The 24,161-nt window shown below is 38.3% G+C and overlaps 1 long non-coding RNA gene, 1 other non-coding gene and 7 pseudogenes across 28 annotated transcripts in view; all 9 read right to left on the bottom strand.

Annotated features, from left to right (window-relative positions):
- The window catches only part of LOC128110937 (uncharacterized), a 74,036-nt gene that overhangs the window by 2,855 nt on the left and 47,020 nt on the right, over positions 1 to 24,161 (bottom strand). For 17 of the 27 annotated variants that reach the window (XR_008218386.1, XR_008218389.1, XR_008218399.1 and 14 more), the window contains 15 exons: positions 24,023 to 24,125; positions 23,207 to 23,286; positions 22,347 to 22,415; positions 19,930 to 21,036; positions 19,122 to 19,190; positions 16,271 to 17,427; positions 14,586 to 14,686; positions 13,809 to 13,888; positions 11,834 to 12,682; positions 9,478 to 10,399; positions 7,418 to 7,445; positions 7,102 to 7,204; positions 6,267 to 6,346; positions 4,294 to 4,357; positions 1,944 to 2,859 (listed from right to left, as the gene is read on the bottom strand). This is a non-coding gene — a long non-coding RNA (uncharacterized LOC128110937). Of the gene's footprint in view, positions 1 to 1,943; positions 2,860 to 4,293; positions 4,358 to 6,266; positions 6,347 to 7,101; positions 7,205 to 7,417; positions 7,446 to 9,477; positions 10,400 to 11,833; positions 12,683 to 13,808; positions 13,889 to 14,583; positions 14,687 to 16,270; positions 17,428 to 19,121; positions 19,191 to 19,929; positions 21,037 to 22,346; positions 22,416 to 23,206; positions 23,287 to 24,022; positions 24,126 to 24,161 lie in introns of all 27 variants that reach the window. The other 10 variants (XR_008218407.1, XR_008218404.1, XR_008218402.1 and 7 more) reach the window with 10 other exon arrangements.
- Positions 2,504 to 2,580, bottom strand: LOC128111340 (uncharacterized; annotated as a pseudogene).
- LOC128111347 (uncharacterized) lies at positions 6,821 to 6,898 on the bottom strand (annotated as a pseudogene).
- Positions 10,038 to 10,114, bottom strand: LOC128111339 (uncharacterized; annotated as a pseudogene).
- LOC128111330 (uncharacterized) lies at positions 14,318 to 14,395 on the bottom strand (annotated as a pseudogene).
- LOC128111351 (uncharacterized) lies at positions 17,054 to 17,130 on the bottom strand (annotated as a pseudogene).
- LOC128111344 (uncharacterized) lies at positions 20,663 to 20,739 on the bottom strand (annotated as a pseudogene).
- On the bottom strand, positions 22,832 to 22,903 carry LOC128111326 (small nucleolar RNA SNORD113/SNORD114 family). The gene has a single exon (XR_008218586.1). It is a non-coding gene; the product is annotated as a small nucleolar RNA SNORD113/SNORD114 family (small nucleolar RNA).
- Positions 23,754 to 23,829, bottom strand: LOC128111350 (uncharacterized; annotated as a pseudogene).

Raw genomic sequence — 24,161 nt, 5'->3', positions numbered from 1 at the left:
TCAAGTTCTATACAATGATCCTGTGTTGTTTCTTCTTTAGTTTCCTTATCAAAGAACATACGACTGTGATACATTCTTCATTAGAAAATACACAGGAGAGCGGGTTCTAACCCTAACAAGAATTTTGACCACCAGTTTTAAACAGTACACAGCACCCTGAGCCAAGGGATCATACCTCTGGAACTTCATTGCTAGTGGGTCTCTGTACTTTGGTGTATGTGTATTTGGTAGTATACTGTCATAGTATGTCGACACAAATTTAAACCTATTTGTGTTACACTGTATGCATGTTTCTACTCTTGTTTAAAGCATTTTTGTATATTGATAAAAATTTAAGGTTGCTTTTATTAAAACATATTGTATGTATGTTTCTATTTATGGTTGAGGTATTGTGCTTATGTAGTTCAATGGGAAATGTAGGGTCAAGTTCTAGGTTTGCAAATTGACTCCTATAAGCTATGTGGGATAACCAGGAAACATAGGTTAGTGGTTAGTCATTTGTAACAATCAAATTTGTGGATATGTTCGGTTTGCTTTCCAGATCATATAGAGATATATTTTAGATGAATAGAGAGTCTTCAAACTTTTCAAAGACTTCCAGAATACGGCACTACAAATGTTTTGTTATCCTCCACCTTTTCATGACCACGAGACACATCTACTCCTGGCAGCACCCATTTGCTTCAGAGGTGAGGGGCACTGAACAAACTCCTTACGGGGTTTACTTTCGTTGTGGCAAGATTTCTTTGTGGCCGCTAGACAAAGAAAGTGCTCTGGTCTTTGGCTGCCGGCATTGTGCTGTGCAGATTTGACACGCAGGACACACAGGAAAAAGGTTGTTGAACTTTGCCAGTGCAAGGCAGGGCAGACATTCAAAATACTTGCTTCACAAAAGAGACTGCCAGACAGTCTATAGGACGCAGAGCAGAGTGACTGACTAACTTTCTCAAATCAAGGCAAGACAGGCCTTCAAATTTCTTGCTTCAGAGCAAAGTCTGCCAGATACAATGTGTGGGCCTGTACACTGAAGTTGGATGCCCCAAGATTGGAGAGAAGCTATGGGTGACCGTCCAGGCAGTCAGATGTCTCTGTCATGGCTAGAGCTTTTGGAAGCTGTGTGCAATGCACATTTTGTTGACGCAAATGTGTTACATCTTCTAGGGATCTCTGATGGAATTGAAGACTAGAGAGTTACAGCTGCAGTTTTTCTCAGTTTTACTTAAGAAAGTAACTTAGCTGTAAGACTCTGGATTCTGTAAGATACGACAGATAAAGCATTATTTTCTTTGAAAATGCTAACTACAAATGGACAGAATATTGTACATGGAATTCCGAATAGATAATTTTTCTGTTGTCTGTACTTTTACTGTGTTAGAGTAAAAACCTTTACTTTTATGACAACCAAAATGGGAAATGTTGTAGAGTATTATTTTGTTTAAGGTGTGTTACTTTTGTTTATGTTGCGCTTGTTTAACTCTGTGAAGCTTTGTTCTTGTGCCTGTCTAAAACCCCTGATGGTCTAATAAACAACTGAATGGCCAATAGCAAGGCAGAAGAAAGCATAGGCAGAATTGGGGGTGGGGAGAGAGGGAAATAATAGAAGGAGAAGTCTGGGAGAGGTAGAAAGAAGGAGCCAGAGGAGGAAGAGGACATCAGGGGCCAGCCACCCAGCTGCATATCAAGACAGGAAGTAAGAGTAAGATTAACAGAAGTAAGAGAACATGAGAAGCCCAGAGGCAAAAGGTAGATGGGATAATTTAAAGTGAAGGAAATCTGGCAAGAAATAAGCCAAGCTAAGGCCGGATATTTATAATTTGTGTGCTCTATTTGGTAACTGGATGGGGGGCCCCAGAAAAGACAAAAGCAGAAAACAACACTTGACTAAGAGAGGAGTGTCTCATAAAGGCCACCCATAGCAAAACCAAAATCTTGACTCCACTTACATCAGTTCCCTTGATCCTTACACATCAGGACTGGGCAACCGTGGACCTCCCAGCCAGGAAACAAGGTGGCAATCATCATCCATCCAGGGATTACACAGCAGAGAAGATAATAAAAAGATTGATAGTTTTCAAACGATTTCTACATTTCTCCTTTCACTATTTGTTATTTAGGAGTCACATTGTTATGATAGTGTCTTAAGGAATCAAGTGAGCTATAAGATTAAGGTCTTGACCCTCACTGGGTCTTCGTCCATTAATTATACTTCCTAGGTGAACTTGGATCAAGTTTATATACATCTTTAAGCCAGTTAACTTTTAAGAGATTTCGAGAGTATCTACAAGCAGTAGTAAGTAGTAGCATTTGTAGTCAAACATTTATCTACTCATTGATCAATGCCACCATATTTATTTACATTTGTATTTGTGTGAATATTTACAGCATGTCATTGATCCACTAAGAAAATTCACGAAAGTGCATGCTTCTAATGAAGAGTGTGTGCTCCACAAGCCTAATGGTTTTTCCAGGCTAACAGGAGCAAATGAGATGTGTTATGATGAGAAAGAACCTCAGACACCCATAATTGTAGTCATCGTCCATGACTTATAGCGCCGCAGGGGAATTGTCATCATTGGTCCGTGATAGCCTACCACTTCTCTAGTCATATGTGTGTGCATGTTTGTTATTTAACGCAGTAATTCATTAACAATAAAAGTGCCTCTGATTTCATTTTGTTTTTTCCAGAATACCTGACCTCTGCTCTAAACTACAATAACATAGAGCAAAACAAGACAATAATTTTGAATATTACTCACACAGGATTTGGACTTCACGTAAGCACTGAGATTAAGTGTAGAGATTATGGGTGTGGCCCAGTGTTTAAAGCAGACTGAAGCCATTCCTTCAGTGGGACGAGCACTGTGGATGATGAAAATTTAATACTTTAACTATGAAAGTATGTAAATCTTTTTCTGTAGATGTTGGTGAATCTGTGGTAATAGCTATTTATTTTGAACTTAAAAATTTTAAGTCTTTGGGTTTGGTTCTTTTTAATGTGTATTGTTTTGGCAACATTTTAATAATAAAGAGTTAAGAATTTAATAATGTCACCCTTTCCTCCCTTAAGTATTAAAGCAAAGACCCACGATAAGCCATGAAGCCAGTAGCCATGAGAAAAGATCGAAGGATATAGAACTCAGAGATAAACACCTATTCCGTGATAAACCTAGCATTACAGGTATTGTGCGTCTAACTGAGTCCAGGGTGTCTACCAGTACAAAGAGAGAAATATTAAATGAATGGAGAGATCGGAGGCAAAGTCTAGAGTCCGACTTTTGTAGCCAAAAACAAAACTCAACAAACCCTGACTGGGACTAACCTCGTGTTTGCTGTAGACGAAGCTCACTGTCAAAGCCAAAGAGTCATTTACAGTGTTAGACGTATTAGCTTTCCTACAACTGAATACCAGATAAAACCATAAGAACCAAAACTGGTCCATGTGTCTGTCTAGCTGCACATTCCCTACTCAACAGGAAGTGCTAAATCTTCTGAGTGAACCTAGGTAGAAGGCAAGTAGATCCTGACTCAGTCTCTGCAGCTGTCTGTCAAATGTAAATGTGTAAAGAGCCATCTGCATGCATATGGGATTCCTTATTCCAGAAACTTCAAGGAGACAGCACAGAAGTGGTATAATACTACAGTGTGTCTTAATAAAGAAATACAACCACCTTGTGAAAACATGAGTGGTTCAGTTGAATTGGTGTTCTAAAGAGTCTCGGACCGGATGAACCATCCAACTCTTTGGCAACAGCAGGTCCTCACTAGCCTCCACTTTTCTTCAAAACTTGAGATAACAATACCCTGTTTCTGTGTTTATTATAGTGCCAATGCAGCTGTGATTCAAAGGAAAAAGTACAATAAAAAAGACAGATGTTATCATATACATGACAGATGATGGATAGGTAGGTAGGTAGAGAGATAGATAGAAAGATAGATAGATAGATAGACAGAGAGATACGTATATACATACATACATTAATGATGGATTTACAGTTCGAAGATGGATAGACAGACAGACAGATCCATAGACAGAGAGATAAAGAGATACAGATAAATACAAGGAATCCAATATGTTATTAAATGTGCTTTAGAGCAATTCTTAAGTATGCTTTAGATCAATTCTTTGATTCAGTGTGTCATCAGATTTCTTTTAAAATTAATGATATTAAGAAACTGTGTCCATGATATTTGGTATCTGTCTTCAACTGGATGTGTCCTTCTTGAGCAGTGCATAATTCATTAAAGAATAAGGAGAAGCAGTCAGAGTAACACGGGAAAATGAACTGTACTTACTTGGTCACTGTGCTCCCAAGACCCTAGGCTCGCCGCAGACGTCGTGATCCACATGGAAGGGCAACTCAGGAATATCCAGAGAGATGAAAAGAGGAAGGGATTATACACAAAATCACAAAACCATGTTCTCTACAATGACCTCTGTGTTGTTTGTTTCTTATCTCACTCATCTACGAATATAAAATGTTGATACATTCTTCTTGAGAAAGTACACAGGAGCCCCGGTTCTAACCTTCACAAGAATTTTGACCACCATTTTATCTTTTGATTTTAATTTTTGTTTATTTAAGAGTTCTTTTTTCACATTAGATTCCAACCACAGTTCCCTTTCCCACCCCCACCCCACCCACCACCCCCCACGCCCGCTGCTCCCACCCACCCTCCATCTTTCCTCCTCCACCCAGCCTCCTATCCAGTCCTCAGGGAGGGTAAGGCCTCCCACGGGGAGTCAAGGAAGTCCACCATATCAAGGTGAGGCAGGACCAAGCCCCTCTCTGCTGCATCAAGGCTGAGCAAGGCATCCCTCCACGGGGAATGGGCTCCAAAAAGCCAGTTCATGCACGAAGGATAAATCCTGGTGCCACTGCCAGTGGCCCCATAAATTGTCCAAGTCACACAACTGTCACCCACATTCCGAGGGCCTAGTTCGGTCCCATGCAGGTTCCCCAGTTGTCAGTCCAGAGTCAGTGAGCTCCCATTAGCTCAGGTCTCTGTGGGGTTCCCCATCATGATCTTGTCCCCTTTGCTCATATAATCTCTCCTCCTTTGCTTCAACTGGACTCCGGGAGCTCCACAAAGTGCTTAGCTGTGGATCTCTGCATCTGCTTCCATTAGTACTGGATGAAGGTTCTATGATGACAATTAGGGTAGTCATCAATCTGATTAGAGGGGAAGGCCAGTTGAGGCACCCCCTCCACTACGGCTTGGAGTATTAGCTGGGCTCATCCGTGTGGATCCCTTCTACATGGGATTTTCCCTTCTACGAGGTTTCTTCCTTACCCCGTAATGGCTCCCTCCATCAGGACATCTCTTTCATTTCTCTCCATCTCTGTCCCTCCCCCAAATCCACCATCTACTTCCCTCAGGTTCTCTTACCACCCCCCCCTTATCTCCACCCCTCCTCCCAGGTTGGCAATTCACTCAGGAGTTCTTATTGATTTCCTCTTCCCAGGAGGATGCATGTACTCCTATCTCTCTTAAGGCCCTCCTTGATACCTAGTATCTCTGGGGCTGTGCACTGCAGCCTGGTTATCCTTTGCTTTACTTGACTATCATTTCAAACAGCACAAAGCATCCTTAGCCAAGGGAATTATACCTCTGGAAATTCATTACTAGTGGGTTCCTCAACATTGATATATATCTAAATATATCTATATCTACATCTATCTATCTATATGTATATATATATGTATATATATACATATAGATACATTACTACATGGTACTATTTGAGAATCTGTTCCCCTCTCCTGTGTTTTAATTGACTCTAATTATATGAATGTAATGAAAACTCATGAACAAAAATACTATGATATATACACTATCACGTACTACACCTGACATCTATCACAGTTCCACACTACATGTGTTCTGGTGTGAAGCTCAGACACTCAGACCTGTAGTCACGCTCCACGGATCCATCATCATCAGTGGTCATCAGTGACCCAACACCGCCTTTTCCTTTCTCTCACACTCTCTATATATTAATCACCTAACTATTTGCGTCACTTGGAGTAGTCCTATAACAAGTCACAAAATCTGGATGTTTTGAAATTATGCAACAGATTTTGTGCCACCCTGATTCTGTCTTTGTACTTCGTTTTGGAAATCCCCAACACTGCACTCATGGTCATGTTTAATTGAGCACACAGTCTCCATTGGCCTAACCAGAGCCTATGCATGCCTTTACCAAGACAACCTAAATGTGGGATCAAGGCCACCCAAAGCAAAACAAGGACTTGGACTCCACTTACATCAGTTCCCTTGATCCTTACACATGGGGACAGGGCAACCACGGACCTCCCAGCCGGGAAACACGGTGCCAATCATCATCCTTCCAGGAAGTACAAAGGAAGAATGATAATAAAAAGATTGATATTTATCAAATGATTTCTACATTTCTCCTTTCTAACTATTTGTTATTTAGGATTCACGTTGTTATGACAGTGTCTTAAGAAATCAAGTGAGGTTTAAAAATTAAGGTCTTGACCCTCACTGGGGCTTAACCCATTAAGTACACTTCCCATGTGAACTTGGATTATTAAGTTTATATACATCTTTATGCTAATACTTGTTAACAGACTTCCAGAGCTTCCCCATGTAGTAGTACCATTTGTGGTAAAATATTTGTTTACTAGTTGATCTATGCCTCAAAAATTTATTTTCATTTGTATTTGTGTGAATATTTATAAAATGTTTCACTGATCCACTAATGCTCAAGAAAGTGCTTGATTATAATGTCAGTATGGGCTCCACATGCCTAACGTTTATTCCCCGGTTAAGAGGGGCCCATAGGATGTACGGTGATGGGAACCTCAGACACCCAGAACTGTAGTCATCGTCCGTGACTTATACTGCCACCCCAGACTTGGTCATCATCGGTCCGTATTAGCCTTCCTCTCCCCTAGTAATGTATGTATGTGTGTTATTTAACACATGAATTCTTCGTTAACAATAAATGTGCCTCTGAGGTTATTTTGTTCTTCGGGATAACCAAATACCTTGGTCAGGTACATTCTATACTCTATAACAACATAGAGCGTATAACAATATGAGCATTACATTACAATAATTTTGAATATTACTCACATAGCTTTGGGTCTCCATGTAAACACCGAGAGGAAGTGTAGCGATTCTGGGTGTGGCCCAGGGTTTAAAGCAGGCTGACGCCATTCCTTCTGAGGGATGAGCACTGTGGACGATGAAAATTTCATGACTTAACTAACGCAAGCTTTGTAAAACTTTTTCTGTAAACGATGGTGACTCTGTGGTAATAGCTTTGCATTTTCACTTAATAAAATTTAAGTCTGTCATCAACTGGATGTGCCATTCTTGGGTAATTTGTAATTCATGTAAGAATAAGGAGAAGCAGTCAGAGTCACACAAGAACATGAACTGTACTTACCTGGTCACTGTGCTCCAAAGACCCTAGGCTAGGCGGGGACATCGTGATCCAGATGGAAGGGCAACACGGCATGGGGATATCCGGAGAGAGGAAAGGAAGAATGGATTACAAACACATTCAAGTTCTATACAATGATCCTGTGTTGTTTCTTCTTTAGTTTCCTTATCAAAGAACATACGACTGTGATACATTCTTCATTAGAAAATACACAGGAGAGCGGGTTCTAACCCTAACAAGAATTTTGACCACCAGTTTTAAACAGTACACAGCACCCTGAGCCAAGGGATCATACCTCTGGAACTTCATTGCTAGTGGGTCTCTGTACTTTGGTGTATGTGTATTTGGTAGTATACTGTCATAGTATGTCGACACAAATTTAAACCTATTTGTGTTACACTGTATGCATGTTTCTACTCTTGTTTAAAGCATTTTTGTATATTGATAAAAATTTAAGGTTGCTTTTATTAAAACATATTGTATGTATGTTTCTATTTATGGTTGAGGTATTGTGCTTATGCAGTTCAATGGGAAATGTAGGGTCAAGTTCTAGGTTTGCAAATTGACTCCTATAAGCTATGTGGGATAACCAGGAAACATAGGTTAGTGGTTAGTCATTTGTAACAATCAAATTTGTGGATATGTTCGGTTTGCTTTCCAGATCATATAGAGATATGTTTTAGATGAATAGAGAGTCTTCAAACTTTTCAAAGACTTCCAGAATACGGCACTACAAATGTTTTGTTATCCTCAACCTTTTCATGACCACGAGACACCTCTACTCCTGGCAGCACCCATTTGCTTCAGAGGTGAGGGGCACTGAACAAACTCCTTACGGGGTTTACTTTCGTTGTGGCAAGATTTCTTTGTGGCCGCTAGACAAAGAAAGTGCTCTGGTCTTTGGCTGCCGGCATTGTGCTGTGCAGATTTGACACGCAGGACACACAGGAAAAAGGTTGTTGAACTTTGCCAGTGCAAGGCAGGGCAGACATTCAAAATACTTGCTTCACAAAAGAGACTGCCAGACAGTCTATAGGACGCAGAGCAGAGTGACTGACTAACTTTCTCAAATCAAGGCAAGACAGGCCTTCAAATTTCTTGCTTCAGAGCAAAGTCTGCCAGATACAATGTGTGGGCCTGTACACTGAAGTTGGATGCCCCAAGATTGGAGAGAAGCTATGGGTGACTGTCCAGGCAGTCAGATGTCTCTGTCATGGCTAGAGTTTTTGGAAGCTGTGTGCAATGCACATTTTGTTGACGCAAATGTGTTACATCTTCTAGGGATCTCTGATGGAATTGAAGACTAGAGAGTTACAGCTGCAGTTTTTCTCAGTTTTACTTAAGAAAGTAACTTAGCTGTAAGACTTTGGATTCTGTAAGATACGACAGATAAAGCATTATTTTCTTTGAAAATGCTAACGACAAATGGACAGAATATTGTACATGGAATTCCGAATAGATAATTTTTCTGTTGTCTGTACTTTTACTGTGTTAGAGTAAAAACCTTTACTTTTATGACAACCAAAATGGGAAATGTTGTAGAGTATTATTTTGTTTAAGGTGTGTTACTTTTGTTTATGTTGCGCTTGTTTAACTCTGTGAAGCTTTGTTCTTGTGCCTGTCTAAAACCCCTGATGGTCTAATAAACAACTGAATGGCCAATAGCAAGGCAGAAGAAAGCATAGGCAGAATTGGGGGTGGGGAGAGAGGGAAATAATAGAAGGAGAAGTCTGGGAGAGGTAGAAAGAAGGAGCCAGAGGAGGAAGAGGACATCAGGGGCCAGCCACCCAGCTGCATATCAAGACAGGAAGTAAGAGTAAGATTAACAGAAGTAAGAGAACATGAGAAGCCCAGAGGCAAAAGGTAGATGGGATAATTTAAAGTGAAGGAAATCTGGCAAGAAATAAGCCAAGCTAAGGCCGGATATTTATAATTTGTGTGCTCTATTTGGTAACTGGATGGGGGGCCCCAGAAAAGACAAAAGCAGAAAACAACACTTGACTAAGAGAGGAGTGTCTCATAAAGGCCACCCATAGCAAAACCAAAATCTTGACTCCACTTACATCAGTTCCCTTGATCCTTACACATCAGGACTGGGCAACCGTGGACCTCCCAGCCAGGAAACAAGGTGGCAATCATCATCCATCCAGGGATTACACAGCAGAGAAGATAATAAAAAGATTGATAGTTTTCAAACGATTTCTACATTTCTCCTTTCACTATTTGTTATTTAGGAGTCACATTGTTATGATAGTGTCTTAAGGAATCAAGTGAGCTATAAGATTAAGGTCTTGACCCTCACTGGGTCTTCGTCCATTAATTATACTTCCTAGGTGAACTTGGATCAAGTTTATATACATCTTTAAGCCAGTTAACTTTTAAGAGATTTCGAGAGTATCTACAAGCAGTAGTAAGTAGTAGCATTTGTAGTCAAACATTTATCTACTCATTGATCAATGCCACCATATTTATTTACATTTGTATTTGTGTGAATATTTACAGCATGTCATTGATCCACTAAGAAAATTCACGAAAGTGCATGCTTCTAATGAAGAGTGTGTGCTCCACAAGCCTAATGGTTTTTCCAGGCTAACAGGAGCAAATGAGATGTGTTATGATGAGAAAGAACCTCAGACACCCATAATTGTAGTCATCGTCCATGACTTATAGCGCCGCAGGGGAATTGTCATCATTGGTCCGTGATAGCCTACCACTTCTCTAGTCATATGTGTGTGCATGTTTGTTATTTAACGCAGTAATTCATTAACAATAAAAGTGCCTCTGATTTCATTTTGTTTTTTTTTTTTCCAGAATACCTGACCTCTGCTCTAAACTACAATAACATAGAGCAAAACAAGACAATAATTTTGAATATTACTCACACAGGATTTGGACTTCACGTAAGCACTGAGATTAAGTGTAGAGATTATGGGTGTGGCCCAGTGTTTAAAGCAGACTGAAGCCATTCCTTCAGTGGGACGAGCACTGTGGATGATGAAAATTTAATACTTTAACTATGAAAGTATGTAAATCTTTTTCTGTAGATGTTGGTGAATCTGTGGTAATAGCTATTTATTTTGAACTTAAAAATTTTAAGTCTTTGGGTTTGGTTCTTTTTAATGTGTATTGTTTTGGCAACATTTTAATAATAAAGAGTTAAGAATTTAATAATGTCACCCTTTCCTCCCTTAAGTATTAAAGCAAAGACCCACGATAAGCCATGAAGCCAGTAGCCATGAGAAAAGATCGAAGGATATAGAACTCAGAGATAAACACCTATTCCGTGATAAACCTAGCATTACAGGTATTGTGCGTCTAACTGAGTCCAGGGTGTCTACCAGTACAAAGAGAGAAATATTAAATGAATGGAGAGATCGGAGGCAAAGTCTAGAGTCCGACTTTTGTAGCCAAAAACAAAACTCAACAAACCCTGACTGGGACTAACCTCGTGTTTGCTGTAGACGAAGCTCACTGTCAAAGCCAAAGAGTCATTTACAGTGTTAGACGTATTAGCTTTCCTACAACTGAATACCAGATAAAACCATAAGAACCAAAACTGGTCCATGTGTCTGTCTAGCTGCACATTCCCTACTCAACAGGAAGTGCTAAATCTTCTGAGTGAACCTAGGTAGAAGGCAAGTAGATCCTGACTCAGTCTCTGCAGCTGTCTGTCAAATGTAAATGTGTAAAGAGCCATCTGCATGCATATGGGATTCCTTATTCCAGAAACTTCAAGGAGACAGCACAGAAGTGGTATAATACTACAGTGTGTCTTAATAAAGAAATACAACCACCTTGTGAAAACATGAGTGGTTCAGTTGAATTGGTGTTCTAAAGAGTCTCGGACCGGATGAACCATCCAACTCTTTGGCAACAGCAGGTCCTCACTAGCCTCCACTTTTCTTCAAAACTTGAGATAACAATACCCTGTTTCTGTGTTTATTATAGTGCCAATGCAGCTGTGATTCAAAGGAAAAAGTACAATAAAAAAGACAGATGTTATCATATACATGACAGATGATGGATAGGTAGGTAGGTAGAGAGATAGATAGAAAGATAGATAGATAGATAGACAGAGAGATACGTATATACATACATACATTAATGATGGATTTACAGTTCGAAGATGGATAGACAGACAGACAGATCCATAGACAGAGAGATAAAGAGATACAGATAAATACAAGGAATCCAATATGTTATTAAATGTGCTTTAGAGCAATTCTTAAGTATGCTTTAGATCAATTCTTTGATTCAGTGTGTCATCAGATTTCTTTTAAAATTAATGATATTAAGAAACTGTGTCCATGATATTTGGTATCTGTCTTCAACTGGATGTGTCCTTCTTGAGCAGTGCATAATTCATTAAAGAATAAGGAGAAGCAGTCAGAGTAACACAGGAAAATGAACTGTACTTACTTGGTCACTGTGCTCCCAAGACCCTAGGCTCGCCGCAGACGTCGTGATCCACATGGAAGGGCAACTCAGGAATATCCAGAGAGATGAAAAGAGGAAGGGATTATACACAAAATCACAAAACCATGTTCTCTACAATGACCTCTGTGTTGTTTGTTTCTTATCTCACTCATCTACGAATATAAAATGTTGATACATTCTTCTTGAGAAAGTACACAGGAGCCCCGGTTCTAACCTTCACAAGAATTTTGACCACCATTTTATCTTTTGATTTTAATTTTTGTTTATTTAAGAGTTCTTTTTTCACATTAGATTCCAACCACAGTTCCCTTTCCCACCCCCACCCCACCCACCACCCCCCACGCCCGCTGCTCCCACCCACCCTCCATCTTTCCTCCTCCACCCAGCCTCCTATCCAGTCCTCAGGGAGGGTAAGGCCTCCCACGGGGAGTCAAGGAAGTCCACCATATCAAGGTGAGGCAGGACCAAGCCCCTCTCTGCTGCATCAAGGCTGAGCAAGGCATCCCTCCACGGGGAATGGGCTCCAAAAAGCCAGTTCATGCACGAAGGATAAATCCTGGTGCCACTGCCAGTGGCCCCATAAATTGTCCAAGTCACACAACTGTCACCCACATTCCGAGGGCCTAGTTCGGTCCCATGCAGGTTCCCCAGTTGTCAGTCCAGAGTCAGTGAGCTCCCATTAGCTCAGGTCTCTGTGGGGTTCCCCATCATGATCTTGTCCCCTTTGCTCATATAATCTCTCCTCCTTTGCTTCAACTGGACTCCGGGAGCTCCACAAAGTGCTTAGCTGTGGATCTCTGCATCTGCTTCCATTAGTACTGGATGAAGGTTCTATGATGACAATTAGGGTAGTCATCAATCTGATTAGAGGGGAAGGCCAGTTGAGGCACCCCCTCCACTACGGCTTGGAGTATTAGCTGGGCTCATCCGTGTGGATCCCTTCTACATGGGATTTTCCCTTCTACGAGGTTTCTTCCTTACCCCGTAATGGCTCCCTCCATCAGGACATCTCTTTCATTTCTCTCCATCTCTGTCCCTCCCCCAAATCCACCATCTACTTCCCTCAGGTTCTCTTACCACCCCCCCCCCCTTATCTCCACCCCTCCTCCCAGGTTGGCAATTCACTCAGGAGTTCTTATTGATTTCCTCTTCCCAGGAGGATGCATGTACTCCTATCTCTCTTAAGGCCCTCCTTGATACCTAGTATCTCTGGGGCTGTGCACTGCAGCCTGGTTATCCTTTGCTTTACTTGACTATCATTTCAAACAGCACAAAGCATCCTTAGCCAAGGGAATTATACCTCTGGAAATTCATTACTAGTGGGTTCCTCAACATTGATATATATCTAAATATATCTATATCTACATCTATCTATCTATATGTATATATGTATATATATACATATAGATACATTACTACATGGTACTATTTGAGAATCCGTTCCCCTCTCCTGTGTTTTAATTGACTCTAATTATATGAATGTAATGAAAACTCATGAACAAAAATACTATGATATATACACTATCACGTACTACACCTGACATCTATCACAGTTCCTCACTACATGTGTTCTGGTGTGAAGCTTAGACACTCAGACCTGTAGTCAGTCACTCTCCATGGATCAATCATCATCAGTGTTCATCACTGACCCAACACCGCCTTTTCCTTTCTCTCACACTCTCTATATATTTATCACCTAACTATTCATGTCACTTGGAGTAGTCCTATAACAAGTCACAAAATCTAGATGTTTTGAAATTATGCAACAGATTTTGTGCCACCCTGATTCTGTCTTTGTACTTCATTTTGGAAATCCCCAACACTGTGCTCATGGTCATGTTTAATTGAGCACACAGTCTCCATTGGCCTACAGGAGCCTATGCATGCCTTTACCAAGACAACCTAAATGTGGGATCAAGGCCACCCAAAGCAAAACAAGGACTTGGACTCCACTTACATCAGTTCCCTTGATCCTTACACATGGGGACAGGGCAACCACGGACCTCCCAGCCAGGAAACACGGTGCCAATCATCATCCTTCCAGGAAGTACAAAGGAAGAATGATAATAAAAAGATTGATATTTATCAAATGATTTCTACATTTCTCCTTTCTAACTATTTGTTATTTAGGACTCACATTGTTATGATAGTGTCTTAAGAAATCAAGTGAGATTTAAAATTAGGGTCTTGACCCTCACTGGGGCTTAATCCATTAATTATACTTCATATATGAAGTTGGATAAAGTTTATATACATTTTTAAGCCAATTATTTCATAACAGACTTCCAAAGTTTTCACTAGTAGTCGCATTTCTAGTAAAATATTTATTTACAAGTTGATCAATTTCCCGAAAATTTATTTATTACAAATTACAAATATATATATATATACAAGTATATATTTGTGTGACTATATCATGTTTCACTTATCCCTTGGCTATGGAAGGCACATAGGATGTGTTATGATGAGAACCTCAGACACCCAGAATTGTAGTCATCATCCGTGACTTATACTGACACCCCAAAGTTGGTCATCATTGGTCCATATTAGCCTTCCTCTTCTCTAGTAATCTGTGCATGTTACTGCTTAACACATTAATTAATTAACAAAAGCACCTGTAATTTTATTTAGTTCTTCAGAATACTGAATCCCTTTCATATACATCTATACTCTATAATAACATACGGCATCCCATTAAGCAAAACAAAAAAAATATTTTGAATATTACTCACACCGGATTTGGGGCTTCACTACACACCAAGAGGAAGTGTAGAGATTATGAATGTGGCCCAGTGTTTAAAGCAGACTGAAGCCATTCCTTCTGAGGGATGAGCACTGTGGATGATGAAAATTTCATGATTTAACTAATATAACCTTTGTAAAAATTTTTCTGTAGATGTTTGTGACACTGTGGTAATTGCTATGTATTTTCACTTAATAAATTTTAAGTCTTTAGGTGTGGTTCATTTAAGTATTTAATGATTTTAGCAATATTTTTAAAATAACATTTTAAGAAATTCATAATATCAAACTATTCTCCCTTTAGGTATTAAAACAAAAACCCAAAATGAACCATGAAGTCAGCAGCTAAGAGCAAAGATTTTAGGATGCAGAACTCAGAGAGATAAAGACATATTCTCTGATTACCAGAGCATGATGGGTGTTTGTGTTCCCTCTGGGGAGTACAAACAGGTACAAAGACAGAAATATTAAACAATTTTTTACTCATCCAAGAATATAAAATTATGATACATTCTTCCTGAGAAAATTACACGGGAGACATGGTTTTAAACCTATCAAGAACTTTGACCATGATTTCAATCAGCACACAGCATCCACAACCATGGGATTATACCTGTGGAAATTCAGTAAGAGTGGATTTCTGTACTTTGGTATATATACTGTTAATTCTACTACTTGGTATTATTTTGGAGAATGTTTTCACCTCCAAATTATATCATCCTCTAATTATGTAAATGTGATGAAAACACATGAACATAAATATTATGATAACACACTATACTACATCATGCTTCTATATCATAATTTCACACTACATGTGATCTGGTGTGAACCTTAGACTCCTAGTCCTTAATCATGATCCAGGGATCATACATAATCAGAGGTCATCACTAAACAACACTGTCTTTACTATCTCAAAAATTCCTATATTTTTATTACATATATCTATAACTTATAAGAGTTATATGACTATTTCAAAATCGTAGCAAAATCAAGTGTTCTGAAGATATCCAACAGATGTTGTACCATATTGACTCTCTGTCATTTGTCATAATTTTGCAAGTCCTCAACACTGTGTTCATGGTAATGTCGATTTGACACAAAGACAGACTTGGCATAACAGCAGCCTATGCATGGCTTTACTGTTATAGAATATTATTTTAAGGTATATTAATTTTGTTTAGAGATCATTTGTTTAACTCTGTGAAGCTCTGCTCCTGTACCTGACTAAAACACCTAATGGTCTAATAAACAACTGAATGGCCAATTGCAAGGCAGAAGAAAGATAGATGGAGCTGGCAGGCAGAGTGAATTAATAGAAGGAGAAATCTGGGAAAGGTAGACAGAAGGAGCAAGAGAAGGAGAAGGATATCAGGCGCCAGCCACCCAGCTACACGGCAAACCACGGAGTAAGAGCAAGATTTACAGAACTAAGAGAACTGGAAAAGCCCAGAGGCATAAGGTAGATTGGATAAGGTAAATTTAAGGAAAGGTGTCAATATACAAGCCAAGCTAAGGCTGGCTATCTATAAGTAAGAATAAGCCTCCATGTGTGATTTATTTGGAAGCTGGGTGGCCTGCCCCACAAAAGACTAAAACAACCTACAACACTTTACCAAGACGTAAGTGTCTTAATAAGGCCACCTATAGCAAAACAAAAAATTTGACTCCACTTACATCAGTTCCCTTATACATGTGGCCAGGGGAACCATGGCCCTCTCAGCCAGGAAGCAATGTGTCAGTCATCATCCATTCAGGAAGTTCAAAGGAAGAAAGATAATAAAAAGATTGATATTTTACAAATTATTTCTTTTTTTTTCCTTTTTTGTTTCCTTTCCTGAGACAGGGTTTCTCTGTGTTGTTTTGGTGCCTGTCCTGGATCTCACTCTGTAGACCAGGGTGGCCTTCAAGTCACAGAGATCCACCTAGCTCTGCCTCCCAAGTGCTAGGATTAAAGGCTTGCACCACCATGGCCCGGCTCTAACAAATTATTTCTACATTTCTCCTTTCAATATTTGTTATTTAGGATTCTCATTGTTATGATAGTGCCTTAAGAGATAAGTGACATTGAAAATTAAGATCTTGAACCCCACTGGGGTTATATCCATTAAGTATACTTTATTTGTGAATTTGGATAAAGTTTACATTATATATATATATGTATATATATATATATATATATATATATATATATATATATATATCTTCACGACAGTTATTTCTAAAAGATTTCCATAATTTCTACATTACTAGTAGTATCATTAGTGGCAAAATATTTACTTACTACTTGATCAATACTGGAAAATTTTATTATCATTTATATTTGTGTGAATATTTATATCATGTTTTATTGATCTACTAAGAAAATGCATGAAAGTGCCTGATTCTAATGGACAGTATGTGCTCCACATGCCTAACATGTATCTCCTGGCTAAGAAGGGCACATAGGATGTGTGGTGATGTGACCTCAGACACCAGAATTGTAGTCATCGTCTGTGACTTATATTGCCAACCCAGATTTGGTCATCATTGGTCCGTATTAGCCTTCCTCTTCGCTAGTAATGTGTGTATGTTTGTTGTTTAACACATTAATTCAAAACAATAAATGTCCCTGTGATTATATTTTGCTCTTTGGAATAACCAAATCCCTTGCTAAGATACATGCTATACTCTATAATAACATAGAGCATCATTGAACAAAACAAAAAAATAAATTTGAATATTACTCACACAGGATTTGGGTCTTCATATATACACTGAGATTAAGTGTAGCGATTATGAGTGTGGCCCAGTGTTTAAAGCAGACTGAAGCCATTCCTTCTGAGGGATGAGCACTGTGGATGATGAAAATTTCATGACTTGACTAATGTAAGCCTTGTAAACTGTTTCTACAGATGTTTGTGACACTGTGGTAATAGCTATGTACTTTCACTGAATAGTGTTTAAGTCTTTGGGTGTAGTTCATTTAAGTGTGTAATGATTTTAGCAATATTTTTAAAATAACAGTTTATGGAATTTATTAATGTCAACCTTTCCTCCCTTTAAGTATTAAAACAAAGACCCAAAATGAACCACGAAGTCAGCAGCTATGAGCATAGATTTCAGGATATAGAACTCAGTGAGATAAAGACACATTCTCTGATTACCTGAGCAAGATCGGTGTTTGTGCGTCCCTCTAGGGAATACAAACTGGTACAAACACAGAAATATAACACAAATGGAAAAATACGATGTCTCAGTCTATACTCAGATTTTTGTAGCCAAACCTAGCTCAACAAAAATTGATTGGGGCTAACCTCATGTTTGCTGTATACTAAGCTCACTGGCAAAGCTAATGAGTCACTTAAGAGTGCAAGAAGTATTAACTTTCCTACAACTCAACACCAGACAAAACCATAAGAACCAAGACTGGTCCATGTGTCTGTCTAGCTAAACATCCCCTGTTTAACATGGAGAGTTAAATCTTCTGAGTGAACCTAGGTAGAAGGCAAGTAGATCCTGACTGAGTCTCTGCAGCTGTCTGTCAAATGTAAATATGTAAAGAGCCATCTGGATGCATATGGGATTCCTTATTCCAGTAACTTCAAGGAGACAGCACAGAAGTGGTGTAATACTATAGTGTGTCTTAATAAATAAATACATTCACCTTGCAAAAACATGAGTGGTTAAGTGTATTTGTCTATTCTACAGACCTTATGGGACTGAATTAACTATCTACGTGTTTCACAACAGAAGAAACTCACTAACCTCCTCTTTAGCTTCATTACCTGAAATAAAAATATGCTTTTTTTCTGTATTTATGATAGTGGCAACATAGGAGTGAGTCAACAGAAACAGACCAATATTAATGTCAGTTTATATTATATAGATGATAGATCAATAGATACATAGATATGTACATATATGGATGGATGGATAGACGGATGGATAGATGGATGGATAGACGGATCAAAAATATGACAGATCAAGGATAGATGATTACATAGGAAGGAAAGAAAGAAAAAGAAAGAAAGAAAGAAAGAAAGAAAGAAAGAAAGAAAGAAAGAAAGAAAGGGAGGGAGGGAGGGAGGGAGGAAGGAAGGGAGAGAGAGAGAGAAAAAGAAAGAAAGAAAGAAAGTCACAAAGAAGACGATAGAGTAGGATAGATAGATAGATTTAGATAATGGATGGATTAATAGAAAGATGATGGATGGATAGATAGATAAATACATAGATACATAGGTACATAGAAGATACATAAATAGATAGACAATTGATGTATACATGATGGATGGATAGAAATGTAGACAGACAGATATATATGATGAGGTAAATACAAGGTATCATATATGCTATTAAGTATGATTTAGATCAATTCTTTGATTCAGTGTATTATCAGATATATTTTAATCTTAATGATAGTAAGAAACTGTGTCCATGATATTTTACATCTGTCATCAACTGGATGTGCCATTCTTGAGTAATCTGTAATTCATTTAAGAATAAGGAGAAGCAGTCAGAGTAATAAAGGAAAATGAACTGTACTTACATGGTCACTCTGCTCCCAAGACCCTAGGTTAGCCATAGACATCATCATCCAGTTGGAAAGGCAACTCAGCTTGGGAATATCAGAGAGATGAAAGGAAGAATGCATTATAAACACAATCAAGATCTATACAATGACCCTGTGTTGTTTCTTTTTTATTTCACTCATCTATGAACATAAAATTATGATACATTCTTCCTGAGAAAATCTCACAGGAGATCCAGTTCTAACACTAACAACAACTTTGACCACCATTTCAATCAGCACACAGCATCCAGAGCCATAGGATTATATTTTAAGGTGTGTTACTTTTGTTTAGGTAGCATTTGTTTAATCTGTGAAGCTCTGCTCCTGAACCTGACTAAAACACCTGATGCTCTAATAAACAACTGAATGGCCAATTGCAAGGCAGAAGAAAGATAGATGGAGCTGGCAGGCAGAGAGAATTAACAGAAGGAGAAATCTGGGAAAGGTAGACAGAAGGAGCAAGAGAAGAAGAAGGATATCAGGCGCCAGCCACCCAGCTACACGGCAAACCATGGAGTAAGAGCAAGATTTACAGAACTAAGAGAACTGGAAAAGCCCAGAGGCATAAGGTAGATTGGATAAGGTAAATTTAAGGAAAGGTGTCAATATACAAGCCAAGCTAAGGCTGGCTATCTATAAGTAAGAATAAGCCTCCATGTGTGATTTATTTGGAAGCTGGGTGGCCTGCCCCATAAAAGTCTAAAACAACCTACAACACTTTACCAAGATGTGAATGTCTTACCAAGGCCACCTATAGCAAAGCAAAAAATTTGACTCCACTTACATCAGTTCCCTTATACATGTGGCCAGGGGAACCGTGGCCCTCTCAGCCAGGAAGCAATGTGTCAGTCATCATCCATTCAGGAAGTTCAAAGGAAGAAAGATAATAAAAAGATTGATATTTTACAAATTATTTATTTTTTTTTCCTTTTTTGTTTCCTTTCCTGAGACAGGGTTTCTCTGTGTTGTTTTGGTGCCTGTCCTGGATCTCACTCTGTAGACCAGGGTGGCCTTCAACTCACAGAGATCTGCCTGGCTCTGCCTCCCAAGTGCTGGGATTAAAGGCTTGCACCACCACTGCCTGGGTCTAACAAATTATTTCTACATTTCTCCTTTCAATATTTGTTATTTAGGATTCTTGTTGTTATGATGGTGTCTTAAGAGATCAAGTGAGATTTAAAATTAAGATCTTGAACCCCACTGGAGTTATATCCATTAAGTATACTTCATTTGTGAACTTGGATAAAGTTTATATACATCTTTATGCCAATTATTTCTTAACAGATTTTCATAATTTCTGCATTAGTAATAGTATCATTAGTGGCAAAATGTTTACTTACTACTTGATCAATGTTGGAAATTTTTATTATCATTTATATTTGTGTGAATATTTATATCATGTTTCATTGATCTACTAAGAAAATGCATGAAAGTGCCTGATTCTAATGGACAGTATGTGCTCCACATGCCTAACATGTATCTCCTGGCTAAGAAGGGCACATAGGATGTGTGGTGATGTGAACCTCAGACACCAGAATTGTAGTCATCGTCTGTGACTTATATTGCCAACCCAGATTTGGTCATCATTGGTCCATATTAGCCTTCCTCTTCTCTAGTAATGTGTGTATGTTTGTCGTTTAACACATTAATTCAAAACAATAAATGTCCCTGTGATTATATTTTGTTCTTTGGAATAACCAAATCCCTTGCTAAGATACATGCTATACTCTATAATAACATAGAGCATCATTGAACAAAACAAGAAAATAAATTTGAATATTACTCACACAGGATTTGGGTCTTCATATAAACACAGAGATTAAGTGCAGAGATTATGAGTATGGCCCAGTGTTTAAAGCAGACTGAAGCCATTCCTTCTGAGGGATGAGCACTGTGGATGATGAAAATTTCATGACTTAACTAATGTAAGTCTTGTAAAACTTTTTCTACAGATGTTTGTGACACTGTGGTAAGAGCTACCTACTTTCACTGAATAGCATTTAAGTCTTTGGGTCTAGTTCATTTAAGTGTGTAATGATTTTAGCAATATTTTTATAATAACATTTAAAAAATTTTATAATGTCAACCTTTCCTCCCTTAAGTACTAAAGCAAAGATCCACAATGAACTGTGAAGCCAACAGCTATGAGCACAGATTTCAGCAAGTAGGATTAGAGAGGTAAGCAGCCTTCCTTGATTACCTGGGCATGACAGGTGTTTGTGTGTCTATCTGAACAGTACAAACAATACAGAAATATTAAATGAATGGATAGATAGGGAGGCTCAGTCTATTCACAGAGTTTTGTAGCCATGTCCAGCTTAACAAACATTGATTGGGACTAAACTCATGTTTGCTGTATACTAAGCTCACTGGCAAAGTCAAAGAGTCACTTACAGTGTGAGAAGTATTGCCTTTCCTACAACTGAACACCAGAAATAAAACATAAGAACCAAGAATGGTCCAAGTGTCTGTCTAGCTAAACATCCCCTACTCACCAGGGGAGAGTTAAATCTTCTGAGTAAAAGCAGATAAAAAGAAGTTGTCCCTGACTCAGTCTCCACCCTTGTCTGTCCAATGTAAATGTACAAGGAGCCAAGTGGAGGCATAGGGGATTCTTTATCCCTCAAACTTCAAGGAGACAACACAGAAACCATATAATACTATAGAGTGTCTAAATAAATAAATACTGTAGCCGTTTAAAAACATGAATGGTTCAGTTGATTTGTATTTTCTAGAGTCATATGGAACTGGATTAATCATCCACTTATTTCACAACAAAAAGCCCTCACGTTCCTTCACTTTGGATTCATTAATTGAGATAACAATATGGTTTTCTCTACTTAAGATAGTATCATTGCAACTGTAGTTACATGGGAAAAGGAAAATACTTATGACAGATTGTATCATATATGTTATAGTGATAAATAGATCAAAGATGGATCAATAGATAGATGATGAATAGATACATGATAGATAGAAAGATAGAGAAAAATACAATTTAGGAATGTTATTAAGTATGCTTTAGAACAACTCTTTGTTTCAGTGTGTCAACAGATTTATTTTAATCTTAATGATATTAAGTAAAGGTCCATGATATTTTACATCTGTCATCACCAGATGTGTTATTCTTGAGTAATTTGTAATTCATTTAAGAATAAGGAGAAGCAGTCAGAGTAACACAAGAACATGAACTCTACTTACATGATCACTGTGCTCCAAAGACCCTTGACTAGCCGTAGACATCGTGACCCAAATGGAATGGTAACTCGCCTTGGGAATATCCAGAGCAATGAAAAAATAATGGATTATAAACACAATCAAGTTCTATACAATGACCCTGGGTTTGTTTCTTTTTTATTTTACTTCTCTATGTATATAAAACTATGATAAATTCTTCTTGAGAAAATATACAGGTGACCTGGGTCTAACCTTAACAAGAATTTTGACCACAATTTTAAACAGTATACAGCATCCTTAGTCAAGGGATTATACCTCTGCAAATGTATTACTGGTAGGTTTCCTAACTTTGATATATATGCTGTTAGCATTGCTCATTGGTATTATTTGAGAATGCTTTTCCCTCTCATGTGTTTTATTTGACTCTAACTATGAACACAGAAGTTATGATGACACACTATACTACATCTAACATGTATATAAGAGTCCCACACTACATGTCTTCTGGTATGGAGCTCAGACTCCCAGACCTGTAGTCATGATCCATGGATCATACATCATCAGTGGTCATCATTGATGCAACACTGCCTTTTCCTCTCTCTCACACTTTCTATATTTTTATTACCTAACAATTTGTGGCACTTGTAGTAGTCATATAACAATTCACAAAATCTGGATGTTTTGAAATTATGCAACAGATTTTATGCCACCCTGATTCTGTCTTTCCTCTTAATTTTAGAAATCCTCAACACTGTGCTCATGGTCATGTTTAATTGAGCACACAGTCATAGTTGGCCTAACAGGAGCCTATGCATGCCTTTACCAAGACAACCTAAATGTGGGATCAAGGTCACAAGCAAAACAAGGACTTGGACTCCACTTACATCAGTTCCCTTGATCCTTACACATGGGGACAGGGCAACCACGGACCTCCCAGCCAGGAAACAAGGTATCAATCATCATCCTTCCAGGAAATACAAAGGAAGAATGATAATAAAAATTGATATTTATCATATGATTTTTACATTTCTCCTTTGACTATTTTTTACTTAGGATTCACATTGTTATGACAGTTTCTTAAGAATTCAAGTGAGATTTGAAATTAAGGTCTTCACTCTACTGGGGCTTAAATCATTACTCATAGTTCATATAGGAACTTGGATAAAATTTATATACATCTTCAGGCCAATTATTTCTTAACAGATTTCTACAAAATCCACATAGATTAGTATCAGTTGTGGTAAAATATTTACTTATTAGTTGATCAATCATCAAAAAAAATTTCCTTTGTATTTGTATTAACATTTATATCATGTTTCATTGAGTTACTAAAAAAATGCATGAAAGTGCCTGATTCTAATGGTCAGTATGTGCTCCACATGCCTAAAGTTTATTCCCTGGCTAAGAGAGGCACATAGGATGTGTGGTGATGTGAACCTCAGACACCAGAATTGTAGTCATTGTCCTTGACTTATATCACCGCCGGGAACAGGTCATCATTGGTCCATATTAGCCTTACTCTTCTCTAGTAATGTGTGCATGTTTGTTGTTTAACACATGAATTCCTAAACAGTAAAAGTGCCTCTGATAAATTTGTTTTTCAGAATACCAAATCCTTTGCTGAGATACATTGTATACTCTATAGTAACATAGAGTAATCCATTGAGCTAAACAAGATAATAATTTTGAATATTACTCACACAGGTTTTGGGTCTTGAGGTAAACACCGAGAGTGTGTGTAGAGATTATTAATGTGGCCCGTTGTTTAAAGCAGACCGAGCCACTGCTTCTGAGGGATGCGCACTGTGAATGATGAAAATTTAATGAGTTAACTTATGT

The sequence above is a fragment of the Peromyscus californicus genome, unplaced genomic scaffold, assembly GCF_007827085.1.
Source record: "Peromyscus californicus insignis strain IS unplaced genomic scaffold, ASM782708v3 Scaffold_15__1_contigs__length_86483966, whole genome shotgun sequence".
In the NCBI taxonomy this organism is placed as follows: domain Eukaryota; kingdom Metazoa; phylum Chordata; class Mammalia; order Rodentia; family Cricetidae; genus Peromyscus; species Peromyscus californicus.
The sequence above is the reverse complement of the archived record's forward strand: the minus strand, read 5'-3'. Positions and strand labels throughout refer to the sequence as shown.